We start from the raw sequence: 19,508 nt of genomic DNA on the forward strand, positions 1-19,508 counted from the left end.
ATGACCGACCCTCCAGCTCGTCAAGTGGATGTTGAAAATCTTGAGGCTGCCACCACCAACACCACTGAAGCCATTGACGCTGTCATGGCTGAAGCTAATGTGGAGCCCTCACCTCCAAAAGCACCAAAAGTCAGCGAAGCCACTGATCCCGCTGCTTCTGTTCCTGCGTCTGCTGCCGGTCCCCAATTCGACTATCATGTTGAGCACAGGCCTCAGGTCCAGAAGCCAATCCCAAGATTGCCCAGGTTCCCAGGTCCTGCATCAGCACCTGGCTCCTTCAATATCAATGGCTTCAGAGCAGACAACACATTCTTCAATAGCTCCAGGAACCCCTACTCAAGGGAAAGAATATCATATGATCGGTTCTGGAGCTATCAGCAGCGAAGCTATTACTCATGCATTCTTTACAACCAAGGTCGCATCTTCCCACACAAGCGCCTTGACATTGAAGCCATAGCTGGTCTGCCCTATCTGGAAGAAGCTCTGGATTGCTTCAAAGAAGTTGGACTGCTGCCGTTCGTCACTGACCAAGAGCATTGGAATGAAGAGTTGCTGCTCCAATTCTATGCCACACTTCACATCCGCGGGTATAACAAAGATCTGAAGACTTGGGTCCTGGAGTGGATGACAGGAAACATTCATCACGAAGCCAAAGCCTTTGACATCATTGAGCTCACTGGATTGCCCACTCCTGGCGATCTCTACGAGCATGGCTGTCAGCTTCATAGTGAAGCTGTTGAGAGCATCTTTCAGAAGCCTGAACCTAATATGAGTCAGATGCTCAGTATGATGAAGCCATTGCCCCAAGATGCTGCTTATCCCACGGAGTTCCTTGTTGAAGACCTTGAGTATCTGCCAAGGACCATTTATCACATCATAAGGCGAATTCTCTGGCCAATCAAAGGACATTCTCCCCATGCCAAGCTGGAAGGTGCAATGAAGACCTTGGTCTTCTATATTCTTCATGGAAAATGCTTCAATACACAGGATTTCTTCATTCGCCAACTTGCTGCATCTGGCTCTGATCTGTTTGGTCTGAAGTTCTATGCCCCTTGGGTGATGCGGCTGATCAAACTTCACTCTACTATCTCATATCAGCCATCTGCCCGCAATCATCAGATCTTTTTGCCTGATGTGGATATGTCTATTGAAGCCATATATCCTGAGCCTGCCAAGGAACCTCTAAGTCTTCAGAATGCAGAGCATCAAAGTTTTTCTCAGAACATTGAAGGTGTTGAAGCAGTAAATCGTGTGTATCCTTTGGCTGGCACTACACGTGCACCGCATCCTGCTCTCACTGAAGCCACTGACAGCACCATTGCCCAACGACCCAAGAAGCGCACTCGTGTTCTCAATGACCGAGAGCTTTTGGCGGCTCTTCATCAGAAACAGGATAGGCATCATGACTGGCTAAAGCGTCAAATGCAAAGGCTCTTGGTGGATGTTAATCACATTCGCAATCTTGCCACCAAAAACGCCTTTGTTGCTCATGAAACCTCTTGACGCACATGGAAAGGGCTGACGCTGCTGTGTTCTGAAGATGATCTTCAAGAGGATGGCTTCTCTGAGCGATTCAAGTTTGACTCCACACCTCCTCGAAGGGCAGTGCTGCGACGAACTCCATCACTTGAAGACTCTGAGTTCTCTTCCTCTGCTGCAACTGTGAATGCCAGAGTGATCGAGGATGAAGATGATGCTACTTCATCGCCACCTCCTTCAGCACACGTCGACATTGCTCCAAGTTCTTCTGCACCGCCAAACACCACTGACGACCCTGCTGCTTCACCTACTCCTCATGGGAACGAGTAGATGCTCTATGTCTTCAAACCTTTTTGGTCCTTACTGACAAAAGGGGGAGAAGCATATGAGTTTGATAGTCTTCAAGCGGGTCCATATGGGCGGGTGTTTTATATTTTGCTTCGTGCTTAAACCTCTCGTTTTGAAACATTTGGTTCTTTGAGTTGTAACACTTAAACTTGATGGTCGTCTGCTACCTATTTGCTACCTTGTGTTGCGATGATAAATTCCGCATGTGCAACGATAAATTCTGCACTTAGATCATTTTGCAGACATCCATTTTCCATTATGCATGTCATTATCTTCACATACTTTCACATGCATAGCGGATTGTCATCATAAGTTGAAGTGGATCTCCACAAGCACAACCTGCCATGTGCATTTGCATTCCAAAAGAAAATTACTTATATGCACATCTTCAGGGGGAGCCCTTGCAACTTATGAAGACAATTCCTTATCCATTACAATTTCACATATTATATTCCCCGTTGAAAACTTCAACTAGTTTGTCATCAATCACCAAAAGGGGGAGATTGTAAGTGCATCTAGTGCCACCCCTAGTTGGTTTTGGAGTATTGATGACAAACCTAGTTGAGGGACTAATGTGTTTGTGAGAATTGCAGGATAACACAGGTAGAAGTCCCTCATTGATTCGGTTTTCCTACCAGAGATGACCCCTAAAAATGTATGAAGACATTGATGTCAAAGGTGGTATATGAAGATATTCACATTGAAGACTATGACAAGAGAAGACACCGCATTAAGCCTATGGAGCTCGAAGACCTAGATCTTTCGTAGTTCTTTTTTCTTCTGTGTTGAGTCATAGGAACCACCGTACTGTTAAGTGGGGTCCAAGAGAACCAGTCAGAATGACTGAAGTGATGCTTAAACAAAAACCTATGTCTTCGAGTGAAGACTATAAGAGCAAATCTTGTCCAGAGTCGGACAAGTCAGCTTTGCTTGTAGCCCAAGTAAAGTTGCCATGTGAGTTTGAAATCTGACCGTTGGAACACGTGTCAGTTCCTTAGTGACCCAGGGTCATTTCAAACAAATCAGGTCGGGTTGCCTAGTGGCTATAAATAGCCCACCCCCTACAACCATAAACGGTTGGCTACTCAGATTTAGAGTACGGCTTTTGTCGTTTGAGAGCAACCCACCTCGAAGCCTTTGAGAGAGAATTCCTTGCGAGGATAAAGCCCTAACCACCCAGAGCCAAAGAGAATTAGGCATCACTTAAGTCTTCTTGTCTGAGTGATCTGGAGACTTATTACACTTGAGGACTGTGCATCCTCCAGCCGGTTAGGCATCGCATTCTGAGCATCCAAGAGACATTGTGGATTGTCGGTGAACGAAGTCTGTGAAGGTTTGGGAGTCTACCTTGAAGACTTACCAGAGTGATTGGGCGAGGTCTGTGTGACCTTAGCTCAAGGGGAATACGGTGAGGACTGGGTGTCCTGAGCTGCGTGTTCAGGACTGGGTGTCCGGGACTGTGTGTCCTTTGGTTTAAATACCTAGCCGCCCTAACCAGACGTACAGTTGTCACAGCAACTGGAACTGGTCCAACAAATCATTGTCTTCAACGAGTCACTGGTTTCATCCTTCCTTTCTCCTTACTTACTTTTACTCCTTGTGAAGTCATTGTATGTCTGCACTATCTTTTGTCTTCACTGAGTGACTGTGTGATCTGTTTTGGCTTCTTTATATCTTACTGCCTGATCCTTACTACCTAGCTGCTAGTAGTCATTGTGCTTTCACTTCATTGAATACATGACTATGGTTTACCTAGTGTAGTCTAACTTCCGCTGCGTGGTAATAGGTTTATTTCTATCGTTTGTCTTCGAAACTTCCATGTTTTGAAGACTTCCATAAAAATCGCCTATTCACCCCCCTCTAGTCGATATAATGCACTTTCATCCCCAGCAATAGCGTCAGCCAATTTTGGTTTCTGCTGGAGACCTTTCCCTGCAAAAGAGAGTTAAGCTTTCTTAGCCACCCACATCTTCAAGGGTGGCTTAGAAGCAATAAGTCTAAGTGCAGCGTCTGAGAACTTTGACTTTGGAGCCCTAGCAAAAATTCTTGCAGGCGGACAATAGTACTCATAAGAATAAGCAGAATTTTCAATTTGGAATGTTATACATTAGGACATCTTGCATATCATATTTTATTTTGCTTTTGGTTTTGATCCTAGAAAATCCTAAGCAACTCAAGGACCCACGGAGAGAGTTTGGGATTTCGTTATTTACATATTTGAGTTTTCTCAAATTATGTAAACATGATCATTTGATTTTATTTATTTCATCATCAATTATTTCTATTACAAAAATATGAGAGAGGGAATAAAATGACTTTCCCAAAATATAGAAATATTGAGGATTTAATAAAAAAATCAAATAAGTTTTATTTCGGAGTTTTTCGGTATTTTTATTTGAATTTAGGAAAAATGCGCGATTTTCAAATTTGTAGTTTGGGCCCAGATAAATGTTCACTTTATCGGGCTTGATTTTAGAAACCCGGCAAAATTTATTTCGTGATTTTTGGAGTCCGTTTAGTATTTCTTTTTATTTTTTCTTCCGAGCAGAATTATTTAAAAGAAAACGCGGAACCGACTTTGGGCCGTACTCGGCCAGGACTCCGCCGGCCGAGGCTTTATAAGCCGCCGCCCCGGCCCGAGAGAGAGCCGAGCCAGCCCACCATCGAAACCCTAACCCTAGCTAGCCGCCGCCGCCGCCGCCGCCCGCCGCCGCCGCCGCCCCGTCGCCGACTCGCCGGAGCAGCGCGCCGCCCGAGGTTCGTCGCCGCCTCGTTTTCCATGCCGTTTAAAAAAAAATCTGTTTGTCGTTTTTCTTTTTCGTCGGATTTTTCGCGGTTATTTTCTGATCGCGATTTCTGATCCAATTTTCGTTTTAGTATAACTTTTCGCTCGTTTATCGGAATCAGGCGATTCAAGCGCCTGGAGTTTCGTCTCGAAACCCTCTTCTCGTATAATCAACTTAAACAAGTTTTTGCTACTGTAAAATTTGCCCTAGATCCAGATTACTAGAACGAAGTTGTTTTGTTTCGCCGTTTGATTTCTTTTGCTTCGTTCGATTTGATTCTTTTTGCAAACCAGGGTTCTTAAGTTGAACTTTCTGGTTAGATCTTCTATTTGAGTTTTACCCGTGCATTAGATGAGTACTTATTGTATGCTTGTTGTTTGTCTGCGATAGAATACCCGGAGTGCGCCGCCTGTTACTTCGAATCTCCAGGTTTCGCGGATCATCAGCAAGGCAAGTAACACTTTGATCATACCTTTTTCCACAACCCAGTTTTATTGCATTAGATCAATCCTCACACATTGCATGATTAGGATCTAATTAAATTGTGGGATGGGAAGTAGATGAGGTAGTACCTATTACCTGTTTATTATCAAACCTTTGGGAGTTACTTCTACGTTTGCTTATTATGCCATGCTATGCCAGTATACGTGGATTGGGTGAGTGATATCCATGACAGATGTGAGATTGATAATTAAGGGTTTATCTAAGGTGGCAACCTAACACACATATGGGTGGATTAAGGCACCTGGGGTTTCCAGGACTTGCCTGTTTTCTTTTGGACCGCCACCCAGGCTCAAAGGGATCATGAGATTTTTCATACTAGAAACTTATGTGTGCAGCCACAAGCCATTATGGGCTCTGGCATAGTTGACTAAGTTGTGCGAACTCTTACAGGGTAGACTAGCAGATGTAGGGGAAAGTAGGTGTACCGGTCTATCCGTCGTAAGGTGCTAGCGCTTCTGAAAGACTGTGTCTCGGTCATCCGTTTCTCAAACACCATGTAGTGCGAGAAATCCAACGGAGGCGATCGAGTCTTGTGGGGAAAAGTGCGCAAACCTCTGCAGAGTGTATAAACTAATCATGATTAGACGTGTCCCCGGTTATGGACATCTTGAGTATCTGGTACCTGGATTATCATGTGAATCTCAACATGTTACTCTAAATTAATTTTATTGGGTTTTAATGATGTTACTTAATTGGGATTGAGAATGCTGTCAACCATTCTCAATGTTTAACAACCACCATGATAGTAATTAATTTATTCCTTTGAAGTAGGGAAAAATTGGCTTTACGCAAAAACTGTAACCATAGAGCCTTCCACCAGCCAAATATGCATATAGTATTGCTGTTGCATTTCCATTACTCTCTATGTGTTATCTTGCCAGCATATTCCATGTGCTGACCCGTTTTCGGGCTGCAACGTTAATGTTGCAGACTTTTCAGACGACGATTGAGGAGTTTTAGGTCGTGGTTCTATACTCAGTGATGCCGTTGGAGTTGATGGACTCACTTATCTTCCAAGCCTTCCGCTGTTATCGTTGTTAGATGGCCTTAAGCCATATTTATTGTAATAAGTTCTCTTTTGAGACACTCGATGTAATAAGTGTGTGATTGCTACTCTGCTATAAATCCTCCGAGTACTATGTGGTGTCAGCATTACTAATCCAGGGATGACACCGGAGCACAGAGATCAGACTGTTTGAGGTCTGGTCGCTACAGAGATGGTATCAAAGCACACGCTGACTGTAGGACACGACCACTAAGTTAAAGACCTAGATCACTATTCACTCTCTTCTCTTCTGACCTCTCATCTTTTCTACTCTTTAGGATGGCGGATGCAAGGAACAAGTTCACACAACCAGATGAAGATACACCCTTTGGACGCCACTTGAAGGAAGTCACTAAATACCTGAACATAGGAATACCAAGCTTCACGGGAACCTACACCGCCACTTTACCTGAAGAAGAGCGCTGGATGATTCAAGTTCAAGTTCCAGGAAGTACGTTCATGCCAGTCACTGAGCCCATAGAGTTTTCTTTTGATGCACCAACTTGGAGTCTGGGAAAGAGTATGGCAGCTCACATCGCCATGGGACGCATTGGAGAAGTCTACCGCAAGGATCTTAAGGATACTATCTACCAGATTTGTGGGTGCCGAGATGAACACTGGGAGATGATCAGCACCAGGAAAGATAGATCAATTGTAGCTTTTATTCAGGAGTTAAACCAGCACATTCGACGACAGGAGAATCAGATGTGCGCCGACATGATAGATCTGAAGAAGGCTAAGACTAGAATCAAGGAACTGGAGGAAGAACTCAAGGCTACACGCGAAGATTATGAAGAAGAAATTGAAGTATTGGTGGAGAAGAATGACGATCTGATTTAAGAAAATTGGAATATTTATGGGAGGCCCGACTCCAGTAGATGAAGACGAAGAACCCAAGGAGATTAGCCCGGAAGACTACATCATCATTGACGACACCGACTCGGAACAAGATAGTAGCGATGATGACTATGTGGATGAAGCAGGAGCAGATATCATGGAGTCTACAACTGTAGAATATTTCTAGTAGACCACCTCATCAGTAGTAGTAGTCGACCATGTAAATATAGTAGTCCGAGCACTTTTGCGATAGCTAGATCGATTGTATGTCCTTGTTTGATTGATTGAAGTGAATTGTGTGCTTTTGCCTCATGTGCATATGGGTAGTGTTTTCTCTTTAGACCCCCTCTATTCTTATATCTCATCTTTTCTAAACCCTCAGATGCCTCCGAGACGTGACCCCGGATTTGCCTTTCCGCCGGAGCTCACCCAGTTGATCCAGCAGCAGAACACCTTGATGCAGTTGCTAGTTCAGAATCAGAATCAGGGGAACAACAACAACAACCCACCACCACCACCACCACCTGATGACCACTTAGCCCGTTTTCTTAGGCTGAATTCGCCGGTGTTTTCCAGTAGCACCGAGCCGATAGTAGCAGATGATTGGCTCCGCAAGATAGCTAGGGAGTTGAGCACAGCAGGATGCACAGATGCGGAGAAGGTGAAGTTTGCCGCACATCAGTTAGAAGGACCCGCAGCATCTTGGTGGGAGAATTTCACAGCCACCTTCCCAGTCGACACTGTCACATGGGACCAGTTTCAGCAGGCTTTCCGTACTGCCCATGTTTCAGCAGGAGCAATGGCCATGAAGAAGCGTGAGTTTCGTAACTTGCGCCAAGGAGGACGGATAGTTGGCCAGTATGTGGAGGAGTTTAGTAAGCTAGCACGTTATGCCCCAGATGACGTTGCTACAGATGCAGCTAAGCAGGAGAAATTCCTGGAAGGACTGAATGATGAGTTGAGTATGCAGTTGATGGTAGCCACCTTCAACAACTACCAGGAGTTGGTAGATCATGCTCTTATGATTGAAGGGAAGCAGCAGCAAATTGAGAACCGCAAGAGGAAGTATGGACAAGGAAAGTATAATTCAGGAGCTTAGCAGAAGCCTCGTTTTACCCCTAGACCGGGAGGACATTTTCAGCATACCCATGGAGTAGGTAGCTCGCACAATCACAATGGCACCAAGAATGGTAATGGGAATGGAGGAAGCAATGGCCAGAACCGCAGCACCCCATCAACCCCAGCCAAGAAGGACTTGAGCCAGTCACTTGCTATAAGTGTTCGAAGCCAGGACATTATGCAAATGAATGTCCTGAAGGCCAAAACGGCAATGGAAGCTCTGGAAAGAAGCCGAACCCTTTCAACAGGGGACAGGTGAACCACGTTAATGTGGAGGAGGTTGAAGCTCAGCCCGATGCAGTAATAGGTAAGTTTTTGGTTAAGTCATTTACTGCACTCGTTCTTTTTTATACTGGGGCATGGCATTCATACATATCAAGGGGATTTGTGTAAAAGTATAGCCTGCCCACTAGGATTCTTAAAACACCTATGCTAGTAAGCCCACCAGGAGCGGAGTACATGGCCAATCAAGGATGTTTTCAAGTGCCATTAAGTATAGGAAGGCATGTTTTCCCAACAGATTTAATTATTTTGGAATCCCAAGGTCTGGATGTGATTCTTGGTATGGATTGGCTGTCGATGTATGGAGGAAACATCGATTGCGCCAGTAAGACAATTTTGCTCACAACGCCAGAAGGAAGAAGGATCAAGTATGTATCCCGACATGCGCCAAAAAGGACAGAAGTAAATTCCTTATCAGGAGTTGTGCAGGAGGAAGTACCAGTGGTAAAGGATTTTCCTGATGTATTTCCCGAAGAGTTGCCAGGCATGCCACCGGATAGAGACATTGAGTTTTGATTGAGCTTTTGCCAGGCACTGGGCCAATATCGAAGAGACCATATAGGATGCCAGCAAAAGATTTGGTGGAAATTAAGAAGCAGATTAAGGAGTTACTGGATAAGGGATATATTCGCCCAAGTTCTTCGCCTTGGGGATCACCAGTACTTCTAGTAGAGAAGAAGGATGGATCGTTAAGGATGGTTGTTGACTATCGAGGATTGAATGAAGTAACAATCAAGAACAAGTACCCGCTACCAATGATCAATGATCTGTTTGATCGATTGCAAGGAGCTAAAGTGTTTTCCAAGATCGATTTGCGATCAGGATACCACCAGTTGAAGATTCGAGAACAGGATATTCCTAAGACAGCATTCACCACAAGATATGGACTATATGAGTATACCGTTATGTCATTTGGACTGACTAACGCGCCTGCCTATTTTATGAACATGATGAACAAAGTGTTTATGGAGTTTTTGGAAGTAGACGAGGTAGTACCTATTACCTGTTTATTATCAAACCTTTGGGAGTTACTTCTACGTTTGCTTATTATGCCATGCTATGCCAGTAGACGTGGATTGGGTGAGTGATATCCATGACAGATGTGAGATTGATAATTAAGGGTTTATCTAAGGTGGCAACCTAACACACATCTGGGTGGATTGAGGCACTTGGGGTTTCCAGGACTTGCCTGTTTTCTTTTGGACCGCCACCCAGGCTCAAAGGGATCATGAGATTTTTCATACTAGAAACTTACGTGTGCGGCCACAAGCCATTATGGGCTCTAGCATAGTTGACTAAGTTGTGCGAACTCTTACAGGGTAGACTAGCAGATGTAGGGGAAAGTAGGTGTACCAGTCTATCCGTCGTAAGGTGCTAGCGCTTCTGAAAGACTGTGTCTCGGTCATCCGTTTCTCAAACACCATGTAGTGCGAGAAATCCAACGGAGGCGATCGAGTCTTGTGGGGAAAAGTGCGCAAACCTCTGCAGAGTGTATAAACTAATCATGATTAGCCGTGTCCCCGGTTATGGACATCTTGAGTATCTGGTACCTGGATTATCATGTGAATCTCAACATGTTACTCTAAATTAATTTTATTGGGTTTTAATGATGTTACTTAATTGGGATTGAGAATGCTGTCAACCATTCTCAATGTTTAACAACCACCATGATAGTAATTAATTTATTCCTTTGAAGTAGGGAAAAATTGGCTTTACGCAAAAACTGTAACCATAGAGCCTTCCACCAGCCAAATATGCATATAGTATAGCTGTTGCATTTCCATTACTCTCTATGTGTTATCTTGCCAGCATATTCCATGTGCTGACCCGTTTTCGGGCTGCAATGTTAATGTTGCAGACTTTTCAGACGACGATTGAGGAGTTTTAGGTCGTGGTTCGATACTCAGTGATGCCGTTGGAGTTGATGGACTCACTTATCTTCCAAGCCTTCCGCTGTTATCGTTATTAGATTGCCTTAAGCCATATTTATTGTAATAAGTTCTCTTTTGAGACACTCGATGTAATAAGTGAGTGATTGCTACTCTGCTATAAATCCTCCGAGTACTGTGTGGTGTCAGCATTACTGATCCAGGGATGACACCAGAGCACAGAGATCAGACTGTTTGAGGTCTGGTCGCTACAACTTATGATGACAATCCACTATGCATGTAAAAGTATATGAAGATAATGACATGCATAATGAAAAATGGACGTCTGCAGAATGATCTAAGTGCGGAATTTATCGTTGCACACGCGGAATTTATCTTCGCAAAACAAGGTGGCAAACAAGTAGCAGATGACCATCGAGTTTAAGTGTTACAACTCAAAGAAGCAAAACGGGAGTTGTAAGCACGAAGCAAAATATAGAAAAATAAAACACCCGCCCATATTGACCCGCTTGAAGACTATCAACCTCATATGCTTCTCCCCCTTTTGTTAGTGAGGACCAAAAAGGTTTGAAGACATAGCGTTTTCTACTCATTTCCATGAGCAGCAGGGTCGGTGGTGGTGTTTGGCGGTGCTGAAGAACTTGGTGCAGAGTCGAAGCGTGCTGAAGGAGGTGGAGGTGATGTAGCATCGTCTTCATCCCCGATAATTCTTGCAGTCACTGTGGCAGCAGATGAAGAGAACTCTGAGTCTTCAAGTGATGGTGTTCCTCGCAGCATAGCCCTTCTAGGAGGTGTGGAGTCAAACTTGAATCGCTCTTTGAAGCCATCCTCTTGAAGATCAGCTTCAAAACACATCATCGAGAGTCCTTTCCATGTGCGTCGACATGTTTCATGTGCAACGAAGGCATTCTTGGTGGCAAGATTTCGAATGCGATTGACATCCACCAAGAGGCTTTTCATCTGTCGCTTCAGCCAGTCATGATGCCTATCCTGCTTTTGATGAAGGGCCACAAGAAGCTCTCGGTCATTGAGAACACGAGCGCGCTTCTTGGGTCTTGGAGCAGTTGTGCTGTCAGTGGCTTCAGTGGAAGCAGGGCGTGGTGCACGTGTAGTGCCAGCCAACGGATACACCCGAGAGATGGCTTCAATTCCTTCGATGTTTTGAGTGAAGCTCTGGTGTTCTGCATTCTGAAGACTTAGAGGTTGCTTGGCAGGTTCAGGATAGATGGCTTTAGTAGAGGTATCCACATCTGGCAAGAAGATCCGATGGTTGCGGGCTGAGGGCTGATACAAGATTGCAGAGTGAAGTTTGATCAGCCTCATTACCCAAGGGGCATAGAACTTCAAACCAAACAGATCTGAGCCTGATGCAGCAAGTTGGTGTATGAAGAAGTCCTGTGCATTGAAACATTTGCCATGAAGGATACAGAATATCAGAGTCTTCATTGCATCCTCGATCATGACATTTGGAGAGTGCCCTTTGATAGGCCAGAGAGTCCGTCTGATGATGTGATAGATGGTTCTGGGCAGGTACTCAAGGTCTTCAACGAAGAACTCTGTGGGATAAGCAGCATCTTGAGGCAATGGCTTCATCATGCTAAGCATTTGACTCATATTGGGTTCAGGCCTCTGAAAGATGCGCTCAATAGCTTCAGTGTGTAGCTGACAGCCTTGCTCGAAGAATTCGCCAGGAGTGGGCAGGCCAGTGAGCTCAATGATATCAAATGCATTGGCTTCGTGATGAACATTGCCGGACATCCACTCCAGGACCCAAGTCTTCGGATCTCTGTTGTATCCTTTGATGTGAAGTGTGGCATAGAATTGTAGCAGCAGCTCTTCATTCCAATGCTCTTCATCAGTAACAAACTGCAGCAGACCCACTTGCTTGAAGCAATCCAACTCTTCTTCTAGACAGGGCAGACCAGCAATAGCTTCAACGTCACGGCGCTTGTGTGGGAAGATGCGACCTTGGTTGTACAGTATGCATGAGTAGTAGCTGCGCTGAGGATAGCTCCAGAACCGATCTGATGAAATCCTTTCCCTTGAGTAGGGGTTCTTGGAGCTGTTGAAGAAGGTATTATCTGCCCTGAAGCCATTGATGTTGAAGGAACCAGGTGCTGATGCAGGACCTGGAAACCTTGGCAGTCTTGGTATTGGCTTCTGTACTTGAGGCATGTGCTCAACATGGTAGTCAAATTGGGGACCGGCAGCAGACTCAGGAACAGAAGTGTCAGGATCAGTGGCTTCACTGTCTTCTGATGCTTTTGGTGGGGAGGGCTCTACATTAGCTTCATTGTTGGTTGTGGCAGCCTCAGGATTTTCATCCTCCACTTGAAGAGTTGGAGGGTCAGACACAAGCACGTTCTCTGTAAGAACTGCTTCTTGGGGAGACGAGGGGACTTGTGGTACTTCTTCATCTTCGGTTGATGCAGCCGGAATGTCTTCAACAGAGACATGAGGCCTTGGACCTTTGCGAAGCCTGCGCAACACGGGCGACGCCTGTGGAGATTGAGCGGGCTGGGCCTCATTGTCTTCTTCCTCTTGTGGGCGATCCGCCCATGAAGCATCCTGTGCAATTGGCGTCAGTGGACGACCAATGCTGATGAGTTTGCTGTTTTCAAGCTGAGGAATGACTGCATCATCTTCTACATTGTCATGATGACCAATGTCTTCAGCGGCGATGGGATCGACTGCTGGAATGTCTTCAGCTTCAGGAGCCTCTGTGGAAGTAGGCTCATGAACTGTCAGTTGACGTTCTGCGTCAGGATGAACCATAGAGATGGGTTCAACTATCAAGGGCTCTGTGGGAGCAGCCCGAGCTTTCTTGATCTTCCTCTTTTTTCTTAGAGGGGGCAGTAGGAGAGGCTTTAGAGTGTTTCCTCTTCCTGGCTTCAGCCTCAGCAGTTCTTGTCTTCTTGAGCTCTGAAGCGGTTGAACGGCTCTTTGGCTCCAAGCCAGTCATTGCAGTTGGGAAGACAATCGGAATTGCTTCCTGCCTTGGTGCCTCGGGTTCAGCTGTAACAGCCTTCTTCTTTTTCTTTGAGGCCATCCTGGGGTCGATGCCAGGACGCCCAAGTGCCTTGCGCTTCTCAGCCTCGTTGTAGGCTTGCACACATCTGTCAGCCAGAGTCTTCATGCGCCCACGCGAACCCTGAGCTTCTGCACGCTTCTTCAGAAAGTTTTCCTTGAGCTCGTGCATCATGATCTTGAAGTTTTTCACTTCTTGCACGCTGAGCTTGGCCATATGCTTCTTGAACTGAGCCTTTTCATGATCAATCTTCTGCTTCAGTTCAACAATGCGCTGGGCAATGGCAAGTTCTGAAGCAATGGCGCCTTGGAAGGCGACACTGAGGCCAATGGGTAGCTGCAGATCTTCAAAGCTGATGTTTGGCGTGTCAAACCACTCATCAATGAAGTTGTGGATGATAGCGAGATCAAAGAGAGGCAGATTATTGAAGATTTCTGCTTCTTCTTTGCTCTTGATGAGTTGCTCAAGAGCGTCATCTGCAAGATCTTCATCACTTGATAGATCAATGGCATCGTTGCGCAGAATGGCAGCAGCTGTGAGCTCTTGGCCGGTGTGTGGCTGAGGCATCTTGGCCTTCTGGGGCTTGGAGACGCGTGATAAGTCTTCAGACTGCACACTGTCTTCAGGAGGTGCAGTTGCCAATGGCTTCGCCCTTGAGATTTTTGGTGAAGGGGCCAGCTTTGAAGATTTTGGCTTCTTCATCTTCTTGGGCTTCAGCACTGCAGGAGCTTCTTCTGATTCAGAGTCAGCGGGAGGATCATTCACTGCAGTCCCTTGAACCAAGATGCGGGTAATGAGGCCTTCAAGGTTGGCATACGAACCGATGACATTGGGTTCTGATTCTCGTGTGCCATCTGCCCTTGGTGTTGAGGGACCAGGGTTGAAGTCTAACCCAAATTTCTTCTTGTTCTGCTTCGCTGAGTTTTGGGCAAACTAGAAGTTGCGCTTGAACAGATTGTCGTCACGACACCAGATTAGTGACGACGGATGTGCATCATCAGGCTGTGGCCCACGGACCATGCATGGATAGAAGCCTTGAGCAATGGCTTCATCTCTGGACCTGGGTAGAAGATTTTTGAATAGGATGTCTCCCCACGGTCTTTTGATGGCACTTTTCTCAGCATACTCTTGGGTTGTGAAGCGGTATTTGAACCATTGTTCTGCCCAATAGCGTCGAATCCATTGGATTCGGGTCTTGCGCTGACCGTAATTCTCTTCAGGATCTGTTTTATACATTTCTGCAAGTTCATCAGGCAGATCTTTGGATGTTCCGCCACGATGCTGTCTGCCCCCCTTCCTTGCTGCTGTCTCTGAAGCCATAAACTTTAACTTGAAAGGCTTCAAGACGTTCAAAGGCTTCAAAGGCTTTCTCTTGCTGGACCAACAGGAACTGGCTTCAGGAGAATTTATGTGATGCTGTAGGAACTCTGCAAATGAATGCAGACTATGAGAACCAAAGGATTCTCCCACGGACATGTACCTGTGACAGCATTAAGGTGCGAGGGAAGGGGAAGAGGTCATATGCATTCTCAGAAGATTCTGAAGATAAATCAGTTTAGAAGACATTGACCTCATCATGCGAAGACATTCACTCACAGATAAGAAGTTGGTTCCAGATTTGTACGAACCCACAGATCAGTACAAGTGAGGAATCTAACTACTTTGTGAAGCACAAGTGAATATATTAGGCATGTTATGAGATGCAATTTGAGAGAGATCTAACTTGTGTGAATAGAAACTTCTTATGGTAGAAAGTGACAGAGCCAGAGGATCAAAAGGGGCTGTAAAAAGAAGTTTTATTTACCACACTTGGAACTGCTAGACGGAGTGGGAGATGAGGCCGAGCAGTTCAATCTTCCGTGCCCTAACTTGGCGACGAAAGACACCTACGGCGACGCTGGAGAGGACGATGTCCGCGATCGGCGTGAAGACGGCGTCGGAGAGGTTGCGGCAGCGAAGCGCTTTGTCGCCGGCGTCGTCGAGGGCTAGCGGTGGCGCTAGGGTTCATGCCAGGGTGGAAGAAGAGATAATGACCGCGGTGAGTTTGTATTTATAGATACAGGGTGGCACTGTGCTATTACACAGGTGCCCCTCGCGATTCGCATCTGAGTAATACGTGGCCATCATGCGGAATTTTGGGGGCAGTTCCACGTCCCACACACGCCTGGATTGTCAGGTGGTCGTTCCTACTTCTCCGGATTTCATGTGGATAAATGAGCATTGAAAACGGATTTAAAGGTTGTCTCTGTGTCTTCTGCTGACAAGGACGCAGAGAAGACATTCGACAGTTTCAATAGAATGCATATGACTTGGAGAGATAGAATTTGAGATAGAAAGCATAGAGAGGTTAGGGTCCGATCACATTCACTTAGTTCAAAAGATAAAAACAAGAAGACATAGCTATAAGTGAATGCTGTAGAGGACAGAACACTAGTATATATATATATACAATCAACATAGTGAAGATAATCATGAAGACATGTTGAGATTGAAGCCAAATCAAATGTGAAGACATTGCAAGGTAATGCCATGAGTGAAACACTTCAAAATAGAATGTTTGGGGGTGGCGTTACCCACCGTATCGGAAGTATTAGACCCAGACACGGCGCACGATTATCGTGGCGCTCTGAAGTCAAATTCCACATTAATGTATTCACACTTAGAATGTATGTCTTCATTGATTGAAGGTATACGTTACTTCGTGTGTTGCACATCTAAGTCATCAATATGCACAAGTGTTAGGATGTGTGCCTGATCACAGGACATTTGAGGATTCCAGGATATTTAGCTCACACCATAACTTGCAAAATCTCTTCTCATCCAAGGGCTGGGTGAAGATATCTGCCAATTGCTCTTCAGTGTTGACGTGTATGATATCAATATCTTCCTTCACAACATGATCTCTGAGAAAGTGATGACGGATTTCAATGTGTTTTGTCTTCGAGTGCTGAACTGGGTTGTTGGCAATCTTGATGGTGCTTTCGTTGTCGTAGTAAAGTGGCACTTGCTTCATATGAATGCCATAGTCCTTGAGAGCTTGCTTCATCCACAGAAGCTGAGCGCAACAAGATCTAGCAGCAATGTATTCAGATTCAGCAGTGGAGAGAGATACACAGTTCTACTTCTTTGAAGACCAACAGACAAGTGATCGTCCCAGAAAGTGGCATGTGCCTGATGTAGACTTCCGATCAACATTGTCACCAGCATAATCAGCATCCGAGAATCCAACCAGATCAAACTCTGAGCCCTTTGGATACCATAATCCGAGAGTTGGGGTGTGAGCCAAATATCGAAGAATTCGCTTCACAGCTAAGTGATGTGACTCCTTTGGTGCCGCTTGAAATCGAGCACACATGCAAACACTAAGCAGAATATCTGGCCTAGATGCACATAAATAAAGCAAAGAACCAATCATGGAGCGGTATACCTTTCGATCGAACTCTTTACCATTGTTGTCGGGACCCAGATGATGTTTGCCTGGCATTGGTGTTGTGAAGCCTTTGCAGTCTTCCATACCAAACTTCTTCAGGCACTCTTTGAGATACTTCTCTTGAGATATGAAGGTGCCGTTGCGTTGTTGTCGTATTTGAAGACCGAGGAAGAACTTCAGCTCCCCCATCATAGACATCTGATATTGCTCTTGCATCATATAGCCAAACTCTTCACTGTACTTCTGATTGGTGCAGCCGGAGATAATGTCATCCACATAAATTTGGCACACAAACAGTTCACCATCATATGTCTTCGTGAAGAGAGTGGGATCTAGGGAACCAGGTATGAAGCCTTTGCTCTTCAGGAACTACTTGAGTGTGTCATACCAGGCCCGAGGGGCATGTTTGAGGCCATACAGTGCCTTGTTGAGCTTGTGAAAGTGCGTTATATCGACTAGAGGGGGGTGAATAGGCGATTTTTCTGAAAGTCTTCAAAACGTGGGAGTTATGAAGACAAACAGTGAAGATTTTGCCTATTACGAAGCAGCGGAAGTTAGATTACACTAGGCAAGCCATGGTCAAGTATTCAATAGAATGAAAGCACAAAGACAAACAGCTGCAGTGTAATAAGGATCAGGTAGGAAGAAGTTATGAAGCCAAACAGATCATACATTCACGTTGTGAAGACAAAAGATAGAGCAAGCATGCAATGGCTTCACAATGAGTAACAGTATGAAAAGGAAGTGAAGATTAAACCAGTGACTCATTAAAGACAATGATGTGTTGGACCAATTCCAGTTGCTGTGACAACTGTACGTCTGGTTGGAGCGGCTAGGTATTTAAACCTTAGGACACACAGTCCCGGACACCCAGTCCTGAACACGCAGCTCAGGACACCAAGTCCTCACTGTATTCTCCTTGAGCTAAGGTCACATAGTCCTCGCCCAATCACTCTGGTAAGTCTTCAAGGTAGACTCCCAAACCTTCACAGACTTCGTTCACTGGCAATCCACAATGTCTCTTGGATGCTCTGAACGCGACGCCTAACCGTCTGGAGGATTCACAGTCCTCAAGTGTAATAAGTCTTCAGATCACACAGACAAGAAGACTTAAGTAATGCCCAATGTTCTCTGGCTCTAGGTGGTTATGGATTTTCTCCTCTCTAGGAATTTTCTCTCAAAGGCTTCGAGGTGGGTTGCTCTCAAACGACAAAAGCTGTGCACTGAAATCTGAGCAGCCAACCGTTTATGGTTGTAGGGGGTGGGCTATTTATAGCCACTTGGCAACCCGACCTGATTTGTCTGAAATGACCCTGGGTCACTAAAGAACTGACACGTGTCTCAACGGTCAGATTTCAAACTCTCATGGCAACTTTACTTGGGCTACAAGCAAAGCTGACTTGTCCGGGTCTGGACAAGATTCGCTCTCATTGTCTTCACTCGAAGACATAGGTTTTTGATTTAGGCATCACTTCAGTCATTCTAACTGGTTCTCCTGGACCCCACTTAACAGTACGATGGTTCCTATGACTCAACACAAAAGAAAAAGAACTACGAAAGATCTAAGTCTTCGAGCTCCATAGGCTTCATAACGTGTCTTCTTTTGTCATAGTCTTCAATGTGAATATCTTCATATACCACCTTTGACTTCAATGTCTTCATACATTTTTAGGGGTCATCTCTGGTAGTAAAACCGAATCAATGAGGGACTTCTGCCTGTGTTATCCTGCAATTCTCTCAAACACATTAGTCCCTCAACTAGGTTTGTCGTCAATACTCCAAAACCAACTAGGGGTGGCACTAGATGCACTTACAATCTCCCCCTTTTTGGTGATTGATGACAAACTAGTTGAAGTTTTCAACGGGGAATATAGTCTGTGAAATTGTAAAGGATAAGGAATTGTCTTCATAAGTTGCAAGGGCTCCCCCTGAAGATGTGCATATAAGTTAATTTGCTTTTGAAATGCAAATGCACATGGCAGGTTGTACTTGTGGAGATCCACTTCAGCTTATGATGACAATCCACTATGCATATGAAAGTATGAAGATGATGACATGCATAATGGAAAATGGACGTCTGCAGAATGAGATAAGTGCGGAATTTATCGTCGCACATGCGGAATTTATCTTCGCAAACAGGGTGGCAAACGAATAGCAGACGACCATCGAGTCTTAGTGTTACAACTCAAAGAACCAAATGAAGCAAAAACGAGAGTTGTAAGCACGAAGCAAAATATAGCAAACATAAAGCACCCGCCCATATATACCCGCTTGAAGACTATCAACCCATATGCTTCTCCCCCTTTTGCCAGCAAGGAGTGTCTACTCGTTTCCAGGAGCGGCAGGGTCGTTGGAGGTGTTTGGCGGTGCAGAAGAGCTTGGAGGTGCTGAAGTAGGTGGCGGTGATGTAGCATCGTCTTCTTCATCAATAATTCTGGCAGTGATTGTGGCAGCAGATGAAGAAAACTCAGAGTCCTCAAGTGATGGTGTGTTGCGCATCACAACCCTTCTAGGAGGTGTGGTGTCAAACTTGAAGCACTCAGTGAAGCCATCCTCTTCAAGTTCAGCTTCAGTACATATCATTGAGAGCCCTTTCCATGTACGACGGCAGGTTTCATGTGTAACGAAAGCATTCTTGGTGGCAAGGTTTCGAAGACGATTGACATCCACCAAGAGGCTTTTCATCTGACGCTTTAGCCAGTCGTCATGCCTATCTTGTTTTTGATGAAGGGCCACAAGAAGCTCCCGGTCAGTGAGAACA

Source organism: Triticum dicoccoides, chromosome 1A, assembly GCF_002162155.2.
Source record: "Triticum dicoccoides isolate Atlit2015 ecotype Zavitan chromosome 1A, WEW_v2.0, whole genome shotgun sequence".
Classification (NCBI taxonomy): Eukaryota; Viridiplantae; Streptophyta; class Magnoliopsida; order Poales; family Poaceae; genus Triticum; species Triticum dicoccoides.